Consider the following 12,335-nt stretch of genomic DNA (forward strand, 5'->3'; position numbering starts at 1 on the left):
GTATTAATAAAGTAAATGAAAGAATTAAGAAAACCTCCTCTTGATACCATCCAATAGTGTTCAGTGCTTCAATATTCTGTTTCCACTGAAAAGGGAAGCCTACTACATCACAAGTAAAATCATTATCTCCAGGGAACATACTGGAACATTGGACTAGATACAATTTTCATTTGTCTCTCTCCCTCCACCAGGAGCTACTGTGTATTTCTTTTATTCTGTCTTCTCAGTTTAGATTGTTAAGCACTTGTAGAAAATTCCCTAAACTTTCTATCCTTACACAAATGCCTTTTATGTGCTAGGTGCACATTTGGCATAGATCAGATGAATTTTCTCAGAGTATGAAATACAACTATGTTAATCCACAACACAAACTCACCAGTTGTGTTAAGAGCTTATGCAAAGGGTAGGATGTTCTGTCATTCTTTTTTCATCTCAATGTAATTTGGTCACTCTTTACTCCAGTGAGAATAAAAAATATCCTTCTAAAATTCTGTCTGATCTCTTTTGATGTCACTGAGGCTCAGGTTCTCACCTGCATGCCAGAAGACAAAGTTGGTCCAGGATTCTTCTCACCCTTTCTGATATCCACTCTCACTTGTAATTTTGATAGGGAAATATTTGTCTTTTGCCTTTCCTACAGCAATATTTAAACATGAATGATGCAAAATATAGGAGTCTGGGGAGGGTCATTCCCTAAAGTGTTCCTTCCCTTTTAATTAAGACGCATGAGCTAGACCTGGCAAGAACTTAATCTTCACCATGTATTAATGGACTTTGGGGAAAAGCTGATCTCTTTTTGCAATTAAAAAGTGTTTATGTGGGCCATAAATGACGTGCTTTGACTAGAATTAAAAAAAAAAAAAAAAACAGTGATTATCTAGTGATCTAGTGGCAGGACTTGATTCCTGATACATTTATCCAAAAATATTAATTAGGATTTCTTAAACAAAAGGCTGATTCTAGGTCTCAGGTGGGGAATGTACAAGATGAACTAGTAAAAAAGTGGGAACACCGTACACACACACATACACACACATAGATAACTGACAGGGTGATAAGATATGCCAAAGGGACACAAGAGCCTCTGGAAAAAGCCCACAATGCCTAGAGCTAGAAAAGAATTGAGCAACAAAATAAATGACACAAATTGATACATAACTCATAGTTTAAAGATCCAAAGTTCATAGTGATATGAACACTTAAATAAATAGCTAGTGAATAGGAAATAATAGACAAACTTTCCGTTAAAAAATTCCTAATTATTTTGTTGGTATTCTGCTCTCAAAGGGTTATAGGATAATACTCAATCTCTTATTTGTGGGCTGCACACAAGTGAATTTCTTCCAAAAGGCACATTGTGGAAACTGGCAGGGGAAATAAATTTACAGAGGAGCAATGTGACAAACACTACCTTGATCAGGTGATCAAGGTTAACCTCAAGGATGATGAGGCACAATGAAAGTATGTACCTGTTGGCATGATGAGATGCAAATGACACTTTGCCTCTGTGACTCTTCTCCCAAAAACCCAGAACTCCAGTCTGATCTTGAAAAAAACATCAAGCAAACCCCAAATAAAGGTGTTTTTTTTTTTATTTTTATTTTATTTTACTAAGATTTTATTTATTTATTTGACAGATAGAGATCACAAACAGGCAGAGAGAGAGGAGGAAGCAGGCTCCCTGCTGAGCAGAGAGCCCGATGCGGGGCTCGATTCCAGGACTATGAGATCATGACCTGAGCCGAAGGCAGCAGCTTAACCCACTGAGCCACCCAGGCGCCCCCAAATAAAGGTTTTTATATAAAATGTCTGACTAGTTCTCCTCAAAATTTTCAAGTTTATCAAAAATAAGGAAAGTTGAGCAGAATTATTGTGATGGGCACTGAGTAAGCACTAGAATTGTGGAATCATTATATACATAAGTGAAACTAATATAACCTTGTATTTTCAACATAACTGAAATAAATCAATAAAGGATATTCAAAGAAACTCTCAGTGTCTGGAGGTATTGAAGAAGACATGATGATACACAGTTTATTTCATTTAATATGTCATCAGAGTATATCTGTGTTCAGCATGGGTCAGAAATTTCTTCCATTCCCATGCTGAATAATATTCCATTGTATGCATTTCACATTTTGTTTATCCATACGTTGATGGACACATGGGTTGCACATTTGGGTTATCATGACTAGTGCTGATATGACATGAGGGTACACATATCTCTTCTAGTCCCCACCTCCAGTGCTTTTACTATATTTCCAGAAGTGGAAATGCTGGATCACTTGGTCATTATTGTTAACTTTCTGAAGGAGGTCTTAATTTCTTTCTTTCACAGTGGCTTCAACATTTTTATATTCTTATGGACAGTGTGAATGAGTGTGTTTAGTGATGTTGAGTATCTTTTCATGGGATCATTTCCCATTTGTATATATTTTTGAGAAATGTTTATTCAAGTCTTTTGTTGATATTGAGTTTTAGGAATTCCATGAATTTCCTTTTATCCCATTGATTGTGGCTTTTGAAGCATAGACATTTTTAATATTGACATATTTTAATAAATTAATTTATCTTCTCTGTAACTTGTGTTTTTGGCTGACATATTCAAGAAATTATTTCCTATGGTAATGTCCTGAAGCTTTTATTTTATTTATAATCTATTCTTTGCTGTTGTTTTTGTGTTCAGCTAGCCAACATATAATACATCACTATTTTTTCTTCTAAACATTTTATAGTTTTAGTCCTTATACTTAAGTGTTTGTTTCATTTGGAGTTTACTTTGTCTGTGGTATAATTTAAGGGTCTTCCTTCATTCTTAAATAAAAAGATTTTATTTATTGATTTGACACAGAGATAGATCGCAAGTAGGCAGAGAGGCAGGCAGAGAGAAGGGAAAACAGGCTCCCCTCTGAGCAGAGAGCCCCATGGGGGGCTTCATCCCAGGACCTTGAGATCATGACCTGAGCCAAAGGCAGAGGCTTAACCCAGTGAGCCACCCAGGCACCCCTGCCTTCATTCTTTTGTGTATCTAGTTTTCTTTTGCATAATTAGATTTTTAATATCTAGTTTAGCTAAACTATTTGTTGAAAACACTATTCTTTACTATTGGATGGTTTTGAGACGCTTGCAGAAATTCAGTTGACCATATAAGGGATGGTGAATTTTTGGGCTCTGCAGTTCATTCCATTTGCCTAAGTCCCTGGCTTAATTACTGTAGTTTTCATTACTGTAGCTTTATAATAATTTGAAAATAGGATATGTGGGACATAGAAATTTTTCTTCTCAAGAATTTTTATTTGATTTAAGAACTCTTGAAATTCCATATGAAACTTTCAGCTGATTTTTGTATGTCTGCAAAGATTGTCATTGGAGTTTTTTTTTTTTTTAATTTATTTATTTATTTTCAGCGTAACAGTATTCATTGTTTTTGCAGTGCTCCATGCAATCCGTGCCTTCTCTAATACTCACCACCTGGTTCCCCCAACCTCTCATCCCCCACCCCTTCAAAACCCTCAGGTTGTTTTTCAGAGTCCACAGTCTCTCATGGTTCTCCTCCCCTTCCAATTTCCCTCAACTCCCTTCTCTTCTCCATCTCCCCTTGTCCTCCATGCTATTTGTTATGCTCCACAAATAAGTGAAACCATATGATACTTGACTTTCTCTGCTTGACTTATTTCACTCAGCATAATCTCTTCCAGTCCCGTCCATGTTGCTACAAAAGTTGGGTATTCGTCCTTTCTGATGGAGGCATAATACTCCATAGTGTATATGGACCACATCTTCCTTATCCATTCATCCGTTGAAGGGCATCTTGGTTCTTTCCACAGTTTGGCGACCGTGGCCATTGCTGCTATAAACATTGGGGTACAGATGGCCCTTCTTTTCACGACATCTGTATCTGTGGGGTAAATACCCAGTAGTGCAATGGCAGGGTCATAGGGAAGCTCTATTTTTAATTTCTTGAGGAATCGCCATGCTGTTTTCCAATGTGGCTGCACCAACTTGCATTCCCACCAACAATGTCATTGGAGTTTTTATAGGGGTAGTATAAAATGTGTATTGTTTCAGAAATTATTGAAATCTGAACAATATTGAGTCTCTTGATCCATGAAGATCTGAAATCTTTTCACAGACACACACACACACACACACACACACACACACACACAAATTTGCTTTTGTGTATACGGAATCTGGCAGGCACAAAATCTGTGTAATTAATGTCCCATTTTGAGTCTTAGCACCAGAAACCTCAGTAAAACAGAAAGAGTCGATGTCCTAGTCCAGGTCCATAGGCAGGAGACTAATGTAAAATCGGGGAAGAGTAAATGTGTTAGAGGGCAAGTCATCACACAGGAAGAGCTAATGGTTGGAATAGAAGCTTGCACCACAGTATGGACCTGTGGCAGAGCCTTGCCTTTAGTCCAACTCAAACTAGCATCTTTTTGAGTCACTTGAAAAATAGGCCAAAGTAAAACATCCAGAGAAAAAGTCTGTTGCCTTCTGTGTCCAAAGAGTTCTTTTGGGTATTGTATCTTTTTGCTGTTAGAGGGGATAAATGGAGCAAGATAAGCTTTATCTCCAAATCAATATTTTTTTTTCCTGGTTTAATTTAAATTCAGTTTAGTTAAATGCAAAGTATTATTAATTTTGGGGTAGAATTTAGTGATTCATTAGTTGCTTATAACACCCAGTGCTCCTTACATCAACTGTCCTCCTTAATATCCATCATTAAATTACCCATTTAGCCACCCCCATCTCCTCCAACAACCCACAGTTTGTTCTCTATAGTTAAGAGACTCGTATGGTTTGTCTCCCTCTCTGCTTTTATCGTGTTTTACTTTTCTTTCAAAAGAAATATTTTGATATGCTTTATACCCCTGGCCCTGGACTTTTCCCTGTGTTTCATTCCCTTGATTTTTAGTTGCACTTATTTTCCATTCTCTGACAAAAATGTCTTACCAATAAATCTAGAGTCGATACATCTTGATCATTAGATTCACTCAGCATAATGTCACTAATATAATGTACATACTGGTACAGTATGGAAAATAAAAGGCAATCAAGATGTCTATGAACTAAATTATGACATACTGCTGGAGAGTTGACACATCCCAGCATTAGGGCATGGAAGACATATTGCTGGCCTTGTAACCTGAAATCAAATGGCTTCTGATGGTCCTTACAGACAGGGAGATAAGAAGCAGTTGCCAAGTCAGGGACTGCATACCAAGTACCAGAAAATCTGTTAATTTGTTGAAGCAAGGAAACCATACCTGCGATAGCTTTTGCAATTCTTTGAGTCTCCACCTGATTAAACTTGTAAGTATCCACTGTTATTCCCTAAGATCCATCTCTCTCCTGCAATGGACAAATAAGTAAGTTAAATGTGCGTTTTGTGGGAATGACCCATCTGTCTCTTTCAAGTCCTTGGCACTAATCTCTATGATTCCTCCAGGGGAGTGGTATTGCTTTTGGTCTACTACTTCCCTCAATAGGGGTAGTTCTAGAGGCTTCTACTTGGCTTTTCACCATTATAACCTCCATGTCAAGGAACCAATGTGGGAATTCTGCCAGTTGCAAATGCGTCTTCTCAAATAATGTGTTCTGGAACTGGGAAGAATACATAGGATGAGTTCATTTCCCTACCCTACTGCCTACAATGCAGATTAGGCCTGAGCTAAAGCTCCAATGACAACATTCCTTCTTAAGATCCTGTTCTGATTGGTGGATTATACTATTGTTTTGGATTTCCTGGAATCATTTTCAAGTCAGTATGTCCAGAAGTGGCTGAAACACTGGTTATTTTCTTTTCTCCAATGCACAGCTTGCTTAGGTCTCCCTTGGGGAAGGCTGAGGGGAAGATTAATATATAGAAATGTCCCAGGGTCTTTCATCATGGGAATCCAATCTCCCCTTTATTCATCAAATACCATCATCAAAATTCATCAAATAAGTGCATAAACTGGTTCTAGTCTGGGAATTATTGTGAGTTGACACATCCCAGCAGTAGGGCATGAATCTCTGATTTTATGATTGAGTTAGACTTCTGTTTACTTAGCCTAGACTTTTTTTTGTTACCCTGGATAAGTAAGACTTGAATATGCTTCCTCTCTATTTTATTTCTAAGAACACTGTCAAAAATTACCCAACCCTGTTAGTCTGTTTGTATTGATTATCTCATTGGTTTTTTGCATCTATTCTCCTTTATGGGAAGCATGCTTTCCTTCCTTCCTCAAGCTCCTTGAGGAGCCTGAGTACTACAACATGGCCACTATTATCTTAGATCAACTATTTCCCATTGCATTGGGATTTCCCAGTTTAGTGACACTAAAGTTCTGGTCTACAAAAAAACAGTGATCATAAAAGGTTTTCATGAGTGCTGGGACTATCGTGCCAAATTTATTTATCACAGTCATGATAAAAGGATGAAAGGTATGTCTTTTGGACACTCCCAGATTGGTTAAGTAGATCATAAATAAAAAAAATTCATCCTTTATTTTATTTTATTTTATTATTTTTTTTTTGTTTTGCCACTTTTTATGTATTTTTTAATTTCTTTAAATTTTATTTTATTCTTTCAATGTTCCAAGATTCATTGTTTATGCATCACACCCAGGGCTTCATGCAATATGTGCCCTCTACAATACTAGCTACCAGGATTACCCATCCCTGCATCTGTCTCCCTTCCAAAACCCTCAGTTTATGTTTCATCTCCCTCTCAGATTTATCCCAATTCACTTTCTTTCCTTCTCCTAAAGTCATCTGTGTTATTCCTTATGCTCCACAAGTTTGTTTGGATCAACCAGGAAACCAAAGAAGAACTTAAACAATTCATGGAAACCAATGATGATGAAGACACATCAGTCCAAAACCTTTGGGATATGGCAAAGGCAGTCCTAAGGTAGAAATACATTGTCATCCAGACCTCAATTAAAAAAAAAAAAATTGAAAAATATTTGAAAAATTGAAAAAATACACCAACTCTCTTTATACCTTAAAGAACTGGAAAATCAACAACAAATTAAGCCAAGTCCATGCACAAGAAGGGAAATAATTAAGATTAGAACAGAGATCAATGAGATAGATACTAGAGACACAGTAGAACACATAAACAAAACTAGAACCTGGTTCTTTTAAAGAATTAATAAGATCAATAAACCACTGGCCAAACTAATCCAAAAGAAAAGAGAAAGGACAAAAATTAATAAAATAGAATGAAAAGGGAGAGATAATGACTAACACCAAGGAAATAGAAACAGTCATCAGAAGTTACTATTAATAGTTCTATGCCAATAAGTTAAGCAACCTAAAAAAAAATGGATGCATTCCTGGAAACCTATAAACTTCCAAGACTGAAACTGAAAGAAATTTACAACCTGAATAGACCAATATTTAGTAATGAGATTGAAGCAATGATCAAAAACCTCCCAAAAACAAGAGTCCAGGACCTTATGGGTTCTTGGTGGAATTTTACCAAACAATCAAAGAAGAAATAACACCTAATCTCCTGAAATATTTTTCCAAAAAAAAAGAGAAAAGAAAACTGAAAGAAAACTTCCAAACTCTTTCTCTGAAGGCAGCATTACCTTGATCCATAAACCAGGCAAAGACCTCATCAAATAGAATTTCAGGCCAATATCCCTGATGAATATGGATGCCACGATTCTCAAAAAGATCCTAGCTAATAGGATCCAGCAGAATATCAAAAAGATTTTCCACCATGACCAGATGAGTTTTATCCCTGGGATGCAAGGGTGGTTCAACATTCACAAATCAATCAGTGTGACAGAACAAATCATAAGAAGAGAGAAGAACAACATGGTCCTCTCAATTGATGCAGAAAAAGCATTTGACAAATTCAATCTACATTCCAGTATTCCAACACCTTTAAATCTCTCCCTTTCCATTAAATCAAGTCATGTCTGGCAACTCTAATTTGATTAATATGAGCCACCTTTTGATTCATATATCAGCCACCAAGCAGAAAAACTGTTAGCTTTTTCTGAGTTCCCCAGCTACAAAATTAAAAGAAGAATCTCTGCTTTGTAAACCCATATCAAGAAATTTGACTTTATTGAATTTTTTTTTCATGAGTATCATATTTCTGTATTTATGTATTAGAAAAGACATCATTGTTTTGGAGTGTAGTGTGTTCCTCATGAGTCACATCTGGAACCTCACTTTTAGTGATCTGCTGGGACTCACATCTACTTATAGGTCTAGGAACAAAGAGAGTAATGGGGGTGAGTCCTAAGGAGAATCATCCCCTTCTTTTAGGGCAGGTGCCTCTGGGAGACCCATTAGAGTTTCCTTAGACAATGCAGAGTTAAATCTTCAGCCTAAGAAGGAGAAGCTACTTCAATGGGCAAAGAAGACTCATGTCTGTTCCCTTATCCTCCCCATAATCCAAGGAAGAATCTACTTTTCATCCATGGCTACTTTCTTAATCTTCAGCCCATGTCAAGTTCTTCTGTTTATACTCCTAAATATTTTTTAAATTCTTCTATCTCTCAGTGTTAGTTTGGTTTACCTAGATGTAGAATCTGAGCTAGGGATTTTCATACAAGTGAATTTAAGGACAAGGGTTGAGTGAAGTTGACTATAGTTCCAGAAGAATATTATGCTCCCAACAGGTCCTTGGCTTCAGCCTGTAGCCATAAGAACCCTGGGGAGTATATTTTAGTACAGGACCAGTTCCACTTTGGGAGAATGTGTCCACCCGGCTGTTCATTGGTTTCCGCTGGGTCTTGGAATGGTGGGCAAAGCATACAATATTTTTCTGGATCAAATCCACAGAGAAGTTGGGGCACTGAGCTCTGAGATATTTATAGTCAGCTGGGGCATTAAGGATTGAAGGGAAATAAGCTAGACAGAGCATGATAGACACTCTTCATCCCCTCCAGCATCACCATACTTCAGACCTCCACCCTTTCATACCAAGTCATTTCAGGAACATCTTGAAGTCACTCTTGGTTCCCTTCAATCCATTTCACACACTAATGACCCATACAGTTATGAAGTCAAACACAAATCAAACTCTATCACTTGTTGGATCAAAAGGCCTTCCAATGTTTACTCCCTGGTAGTTAGCAGCAAACTTCAACAGGATTACGAGACAGTTCTTCTCTCTTCCTGTCTCTCCAGATTCTTACCTAATCAATACCTTGTGCTCTTTTTCTAGCACACTGCCAGGCACACGGTGATAGTTCAATTAAAAAAAAAAATTATTGCTTGAGTAGATGAACTCACAACCATAGCCACACTGCATTCATGAGGTTTCATGAATACTGATTTCCACACCTTGGCCTTTGTTAGGTATTTTCTCTTCTAAGAATGCTCCTACTCCAACTTATGTGTACCTATTCACACTCCTGACTTGATTTCTAGTTTCAAGTTCCATTTTGTATGTCCTCTCATCTTGGAACATTTCCTGAAACCCGAGGTCTTTGCTGTGTGTCCCTCAAACATGCTTTCATAGCACCTGTGCTGCCACTACCTTATCATTTATCACACTGCACTGTCATTTTCTGCTCCCCTCTGGCTGTCTCTCAGTGGATATGAAGCCTGGGAAGGCAAGAACAAGGTTTCTCTCTACTTACCATCGTAAGTGCAGCAGCTATCAATGTGTCCAATATATTCTTTGGGCTTAAGAAATTTCTGTTGATTAATGAGTGAGGGATAGAAGGGATAAGTGGGATATATTTATGCTGCCTTTGTTTTGTGTGTAGATGGAGTCACATAGTTTTAATAATACATTCTCAAAATAAAATGTTACCAAAATTAAGCTAACGGAAAGAGAAAATACAGCTCCCAGTCATATGATGAAATCTTGCTGAGAGCAGAGAAAGTATCCAAATAAACTATTTGCTCCTTCACTGAGAATCCGTTTCAATTTGTTTCTCATCACACAGTCTAAGCAGGAATTACAACAAACTGTGGTTTCTCAAAGAGATCTAGCTTGAAGTCTCAGAGTCTGAATCAGATAAATAGGAAAAAATTCCTTCAACTCAGTCATTTTTCCCTGTACATTTTATTGACTTTATTCATCTCCCTTTATACTTTTATTTTTTATTCAACATTTATTATTCACTATACATTGTACATATAGAAATTACTTTTTGGTTAGCATGCAAGAACATTATGAGATAAATATATATTGCAAAATAAACATTCCTGTCTGACATTAAAATAATCCTTCATTTGAAGCACTGCATTTTCTAATGGCTTATCAGCATAAGATGGGTGATGTGAATAATACAAAATGATTCAAAGCCTACAAGGAAATTTGGAAACATGGTATAATATTCTTCACCTACCCCTTAAGGGTTTAGTGGACCACTATTTTTCTATTCCTAATGTAGTTACATATCCCTATATTATAGTGGATGCATTATTATCAAATATGATAAAAATGAGAAGAGTTTTAATGAAATGTCCATAGAATTTTGATATAGATAATGAATTAATATAAATATAACACATAATTATACATACCTGTGTGTAACTATGATATATCTCATATAAAATAATATAACATGTATATGTATGCTATCTATAATATGTAAATATTATACTATTATATAAAATGTATAATATTCTAAAATCCCCACTTCAATAAATGGAAGCTATTATAACCGTCTTTCTGTCATCATTGTCTGGCACTGTATCACAACATTGAAGAGCATGGCCTGAAAAATCAGGTAGATTCTGATCACTGACTCTTTAGTCCAGTTATTTTGATACTCACCTTTGTGTTTCCTCACCTATAAAATGGGAGTAATGACAGTGGCTCCCTCTTGGATTGTTAGAGAGATTACAGCTCGATTCCCATATATTTTTAATTGTTGAATTAGGATGAAAGCTTATAAATCATATACATGAATGAAGGTAGTAAATTAAAATGAAATTTGGTAGAAATGTCCAAATATGCAAGGAATGATCCTGGGTTAAGATTATTTTTCCTTTTATTGCACCCATTTCTTCTCTTCTCAGTGCAAAATCTATGATTTTTAGCAGTCATTTTTTATTCTTTTCTTCATAGGTGTTCTTTGCTGAGATCATTCAAAGTGTCTTTTTGACTTTGCTTGAGTTGCATCAATGGAGAACTTGAAGAACATTTAATGTGTCACCTAAAATAACTTTTTTACTTCACAGTTTCCTAATGGCATTTTTCATCTGGTCATTTACCAAGGTATAGATTAAAGGATTTAACATGGGCATCATTGTAGTATAGAACAATGTAATTATCTTATCAATAGATAACATAGCTGTGGGTCTCATGTACTCAGATATGCAGGGCACAAATAATAGGATGACCACTGTCATGTGGGAGACAGGTGGAGAGAGCTTTGTGCCTCACCTCCAAGTTGTGGTTCCTTACGGAGTGCAGAACGACCACATAGGAGATCATCAATAGGAGAAAGCTTAACAGACAGATGAAACCACTCTCGGAAGCCACAAAGAACTCTAGAATGTGGATATCTGTGCAGAGAAGATTGAGCAAAAGGTTCAGATCACACATGAAGTGATCTATGATGTTAGGGCCATGGAAGGATAATGGGATGATAAAAAGGACTAGTATGGTTGCATGCAGAAGAATCCCACCCACACCATTCTTGTTAGCAGGCCACAAACTCATCAATTCATGATGGTCATGTAGTGCAATGGCTTGCAGATAGCCACATAGCAGTCATACACCATCATAGTAAGCAGGATATCATTGGCACCTCCAAAAATTTCTCCAAATATTTGGGTAATATAGGCATTAAATGGGATGGTCTTCTTTTCAAAGAGTGAATCTAAGATCACTGTAGTGATATTGATAGAAGAATAGCAGGGATCAGTGAAGTAGAGAGAGGCCAGGGAAAAGGACAAGGGGAACCCTGAAAATGGGCTGGCAGTGATAAAGACCACAGTGAACACATTACCTACCACAGAGATAATATAGATAACCTGAACCACAACAAACATGATTTTCTGCATTTTTGGATTTTCTGTGAGCCCCAGTCGAACAAACCGTCAGGTTGTTCCTATTCTCCATCATTTAATATTTTGATTAATTGTATTACCTAGAAAAGAAATCCCCTTGATCAATGTAATCTTAACTTTATTAACCTTCTTCATCTTATAAATAATAAATGCATAAACTCTACTGAGTTGTGGATTCTCATGAGGTTTTTGAGATAGAACGTAGTTTTGAGTTCTTGAAGAGCGTCAGTGTGCACATCATTGCCTGAGATGACAAAAAGCCTATCCTGATGTAGTCCCACTGGCTCTTAATTCTGAAAATCATGGTGAGAAATGGGTGCCAAAATTATGAATATAGAGCTAGG

At 36.7% G+C, this 12,335-nt stretch overlaps 1 pseudogene; it reads right to left on the reverse strand.

The window, feature by feature from the left end:
- Window positions 1-11,097: 11,097 nt before the first annotated feature.
- On the reverse strand, window positions 11,098-12,043 carry LOC116599891 (annotated as a pseudogene).
- Between the last annotated feature and the right edge of the window lie 292 nt (window positions 12,044-12,335).

The sequence above is a fragment of the Mustela erminea genome, chromosome 9, assembly GCF_009829155.1.
Source record: "Mustela erminea isolate mMusErm1 chromosome 9, mMusErm1.Pri, whole genome shotgun sequence".
NCBI lineage: Eukaryota > Metazoa > Chordata > Mammalia > Carnivora > Mustelidae > Mustela > Mustela erminea.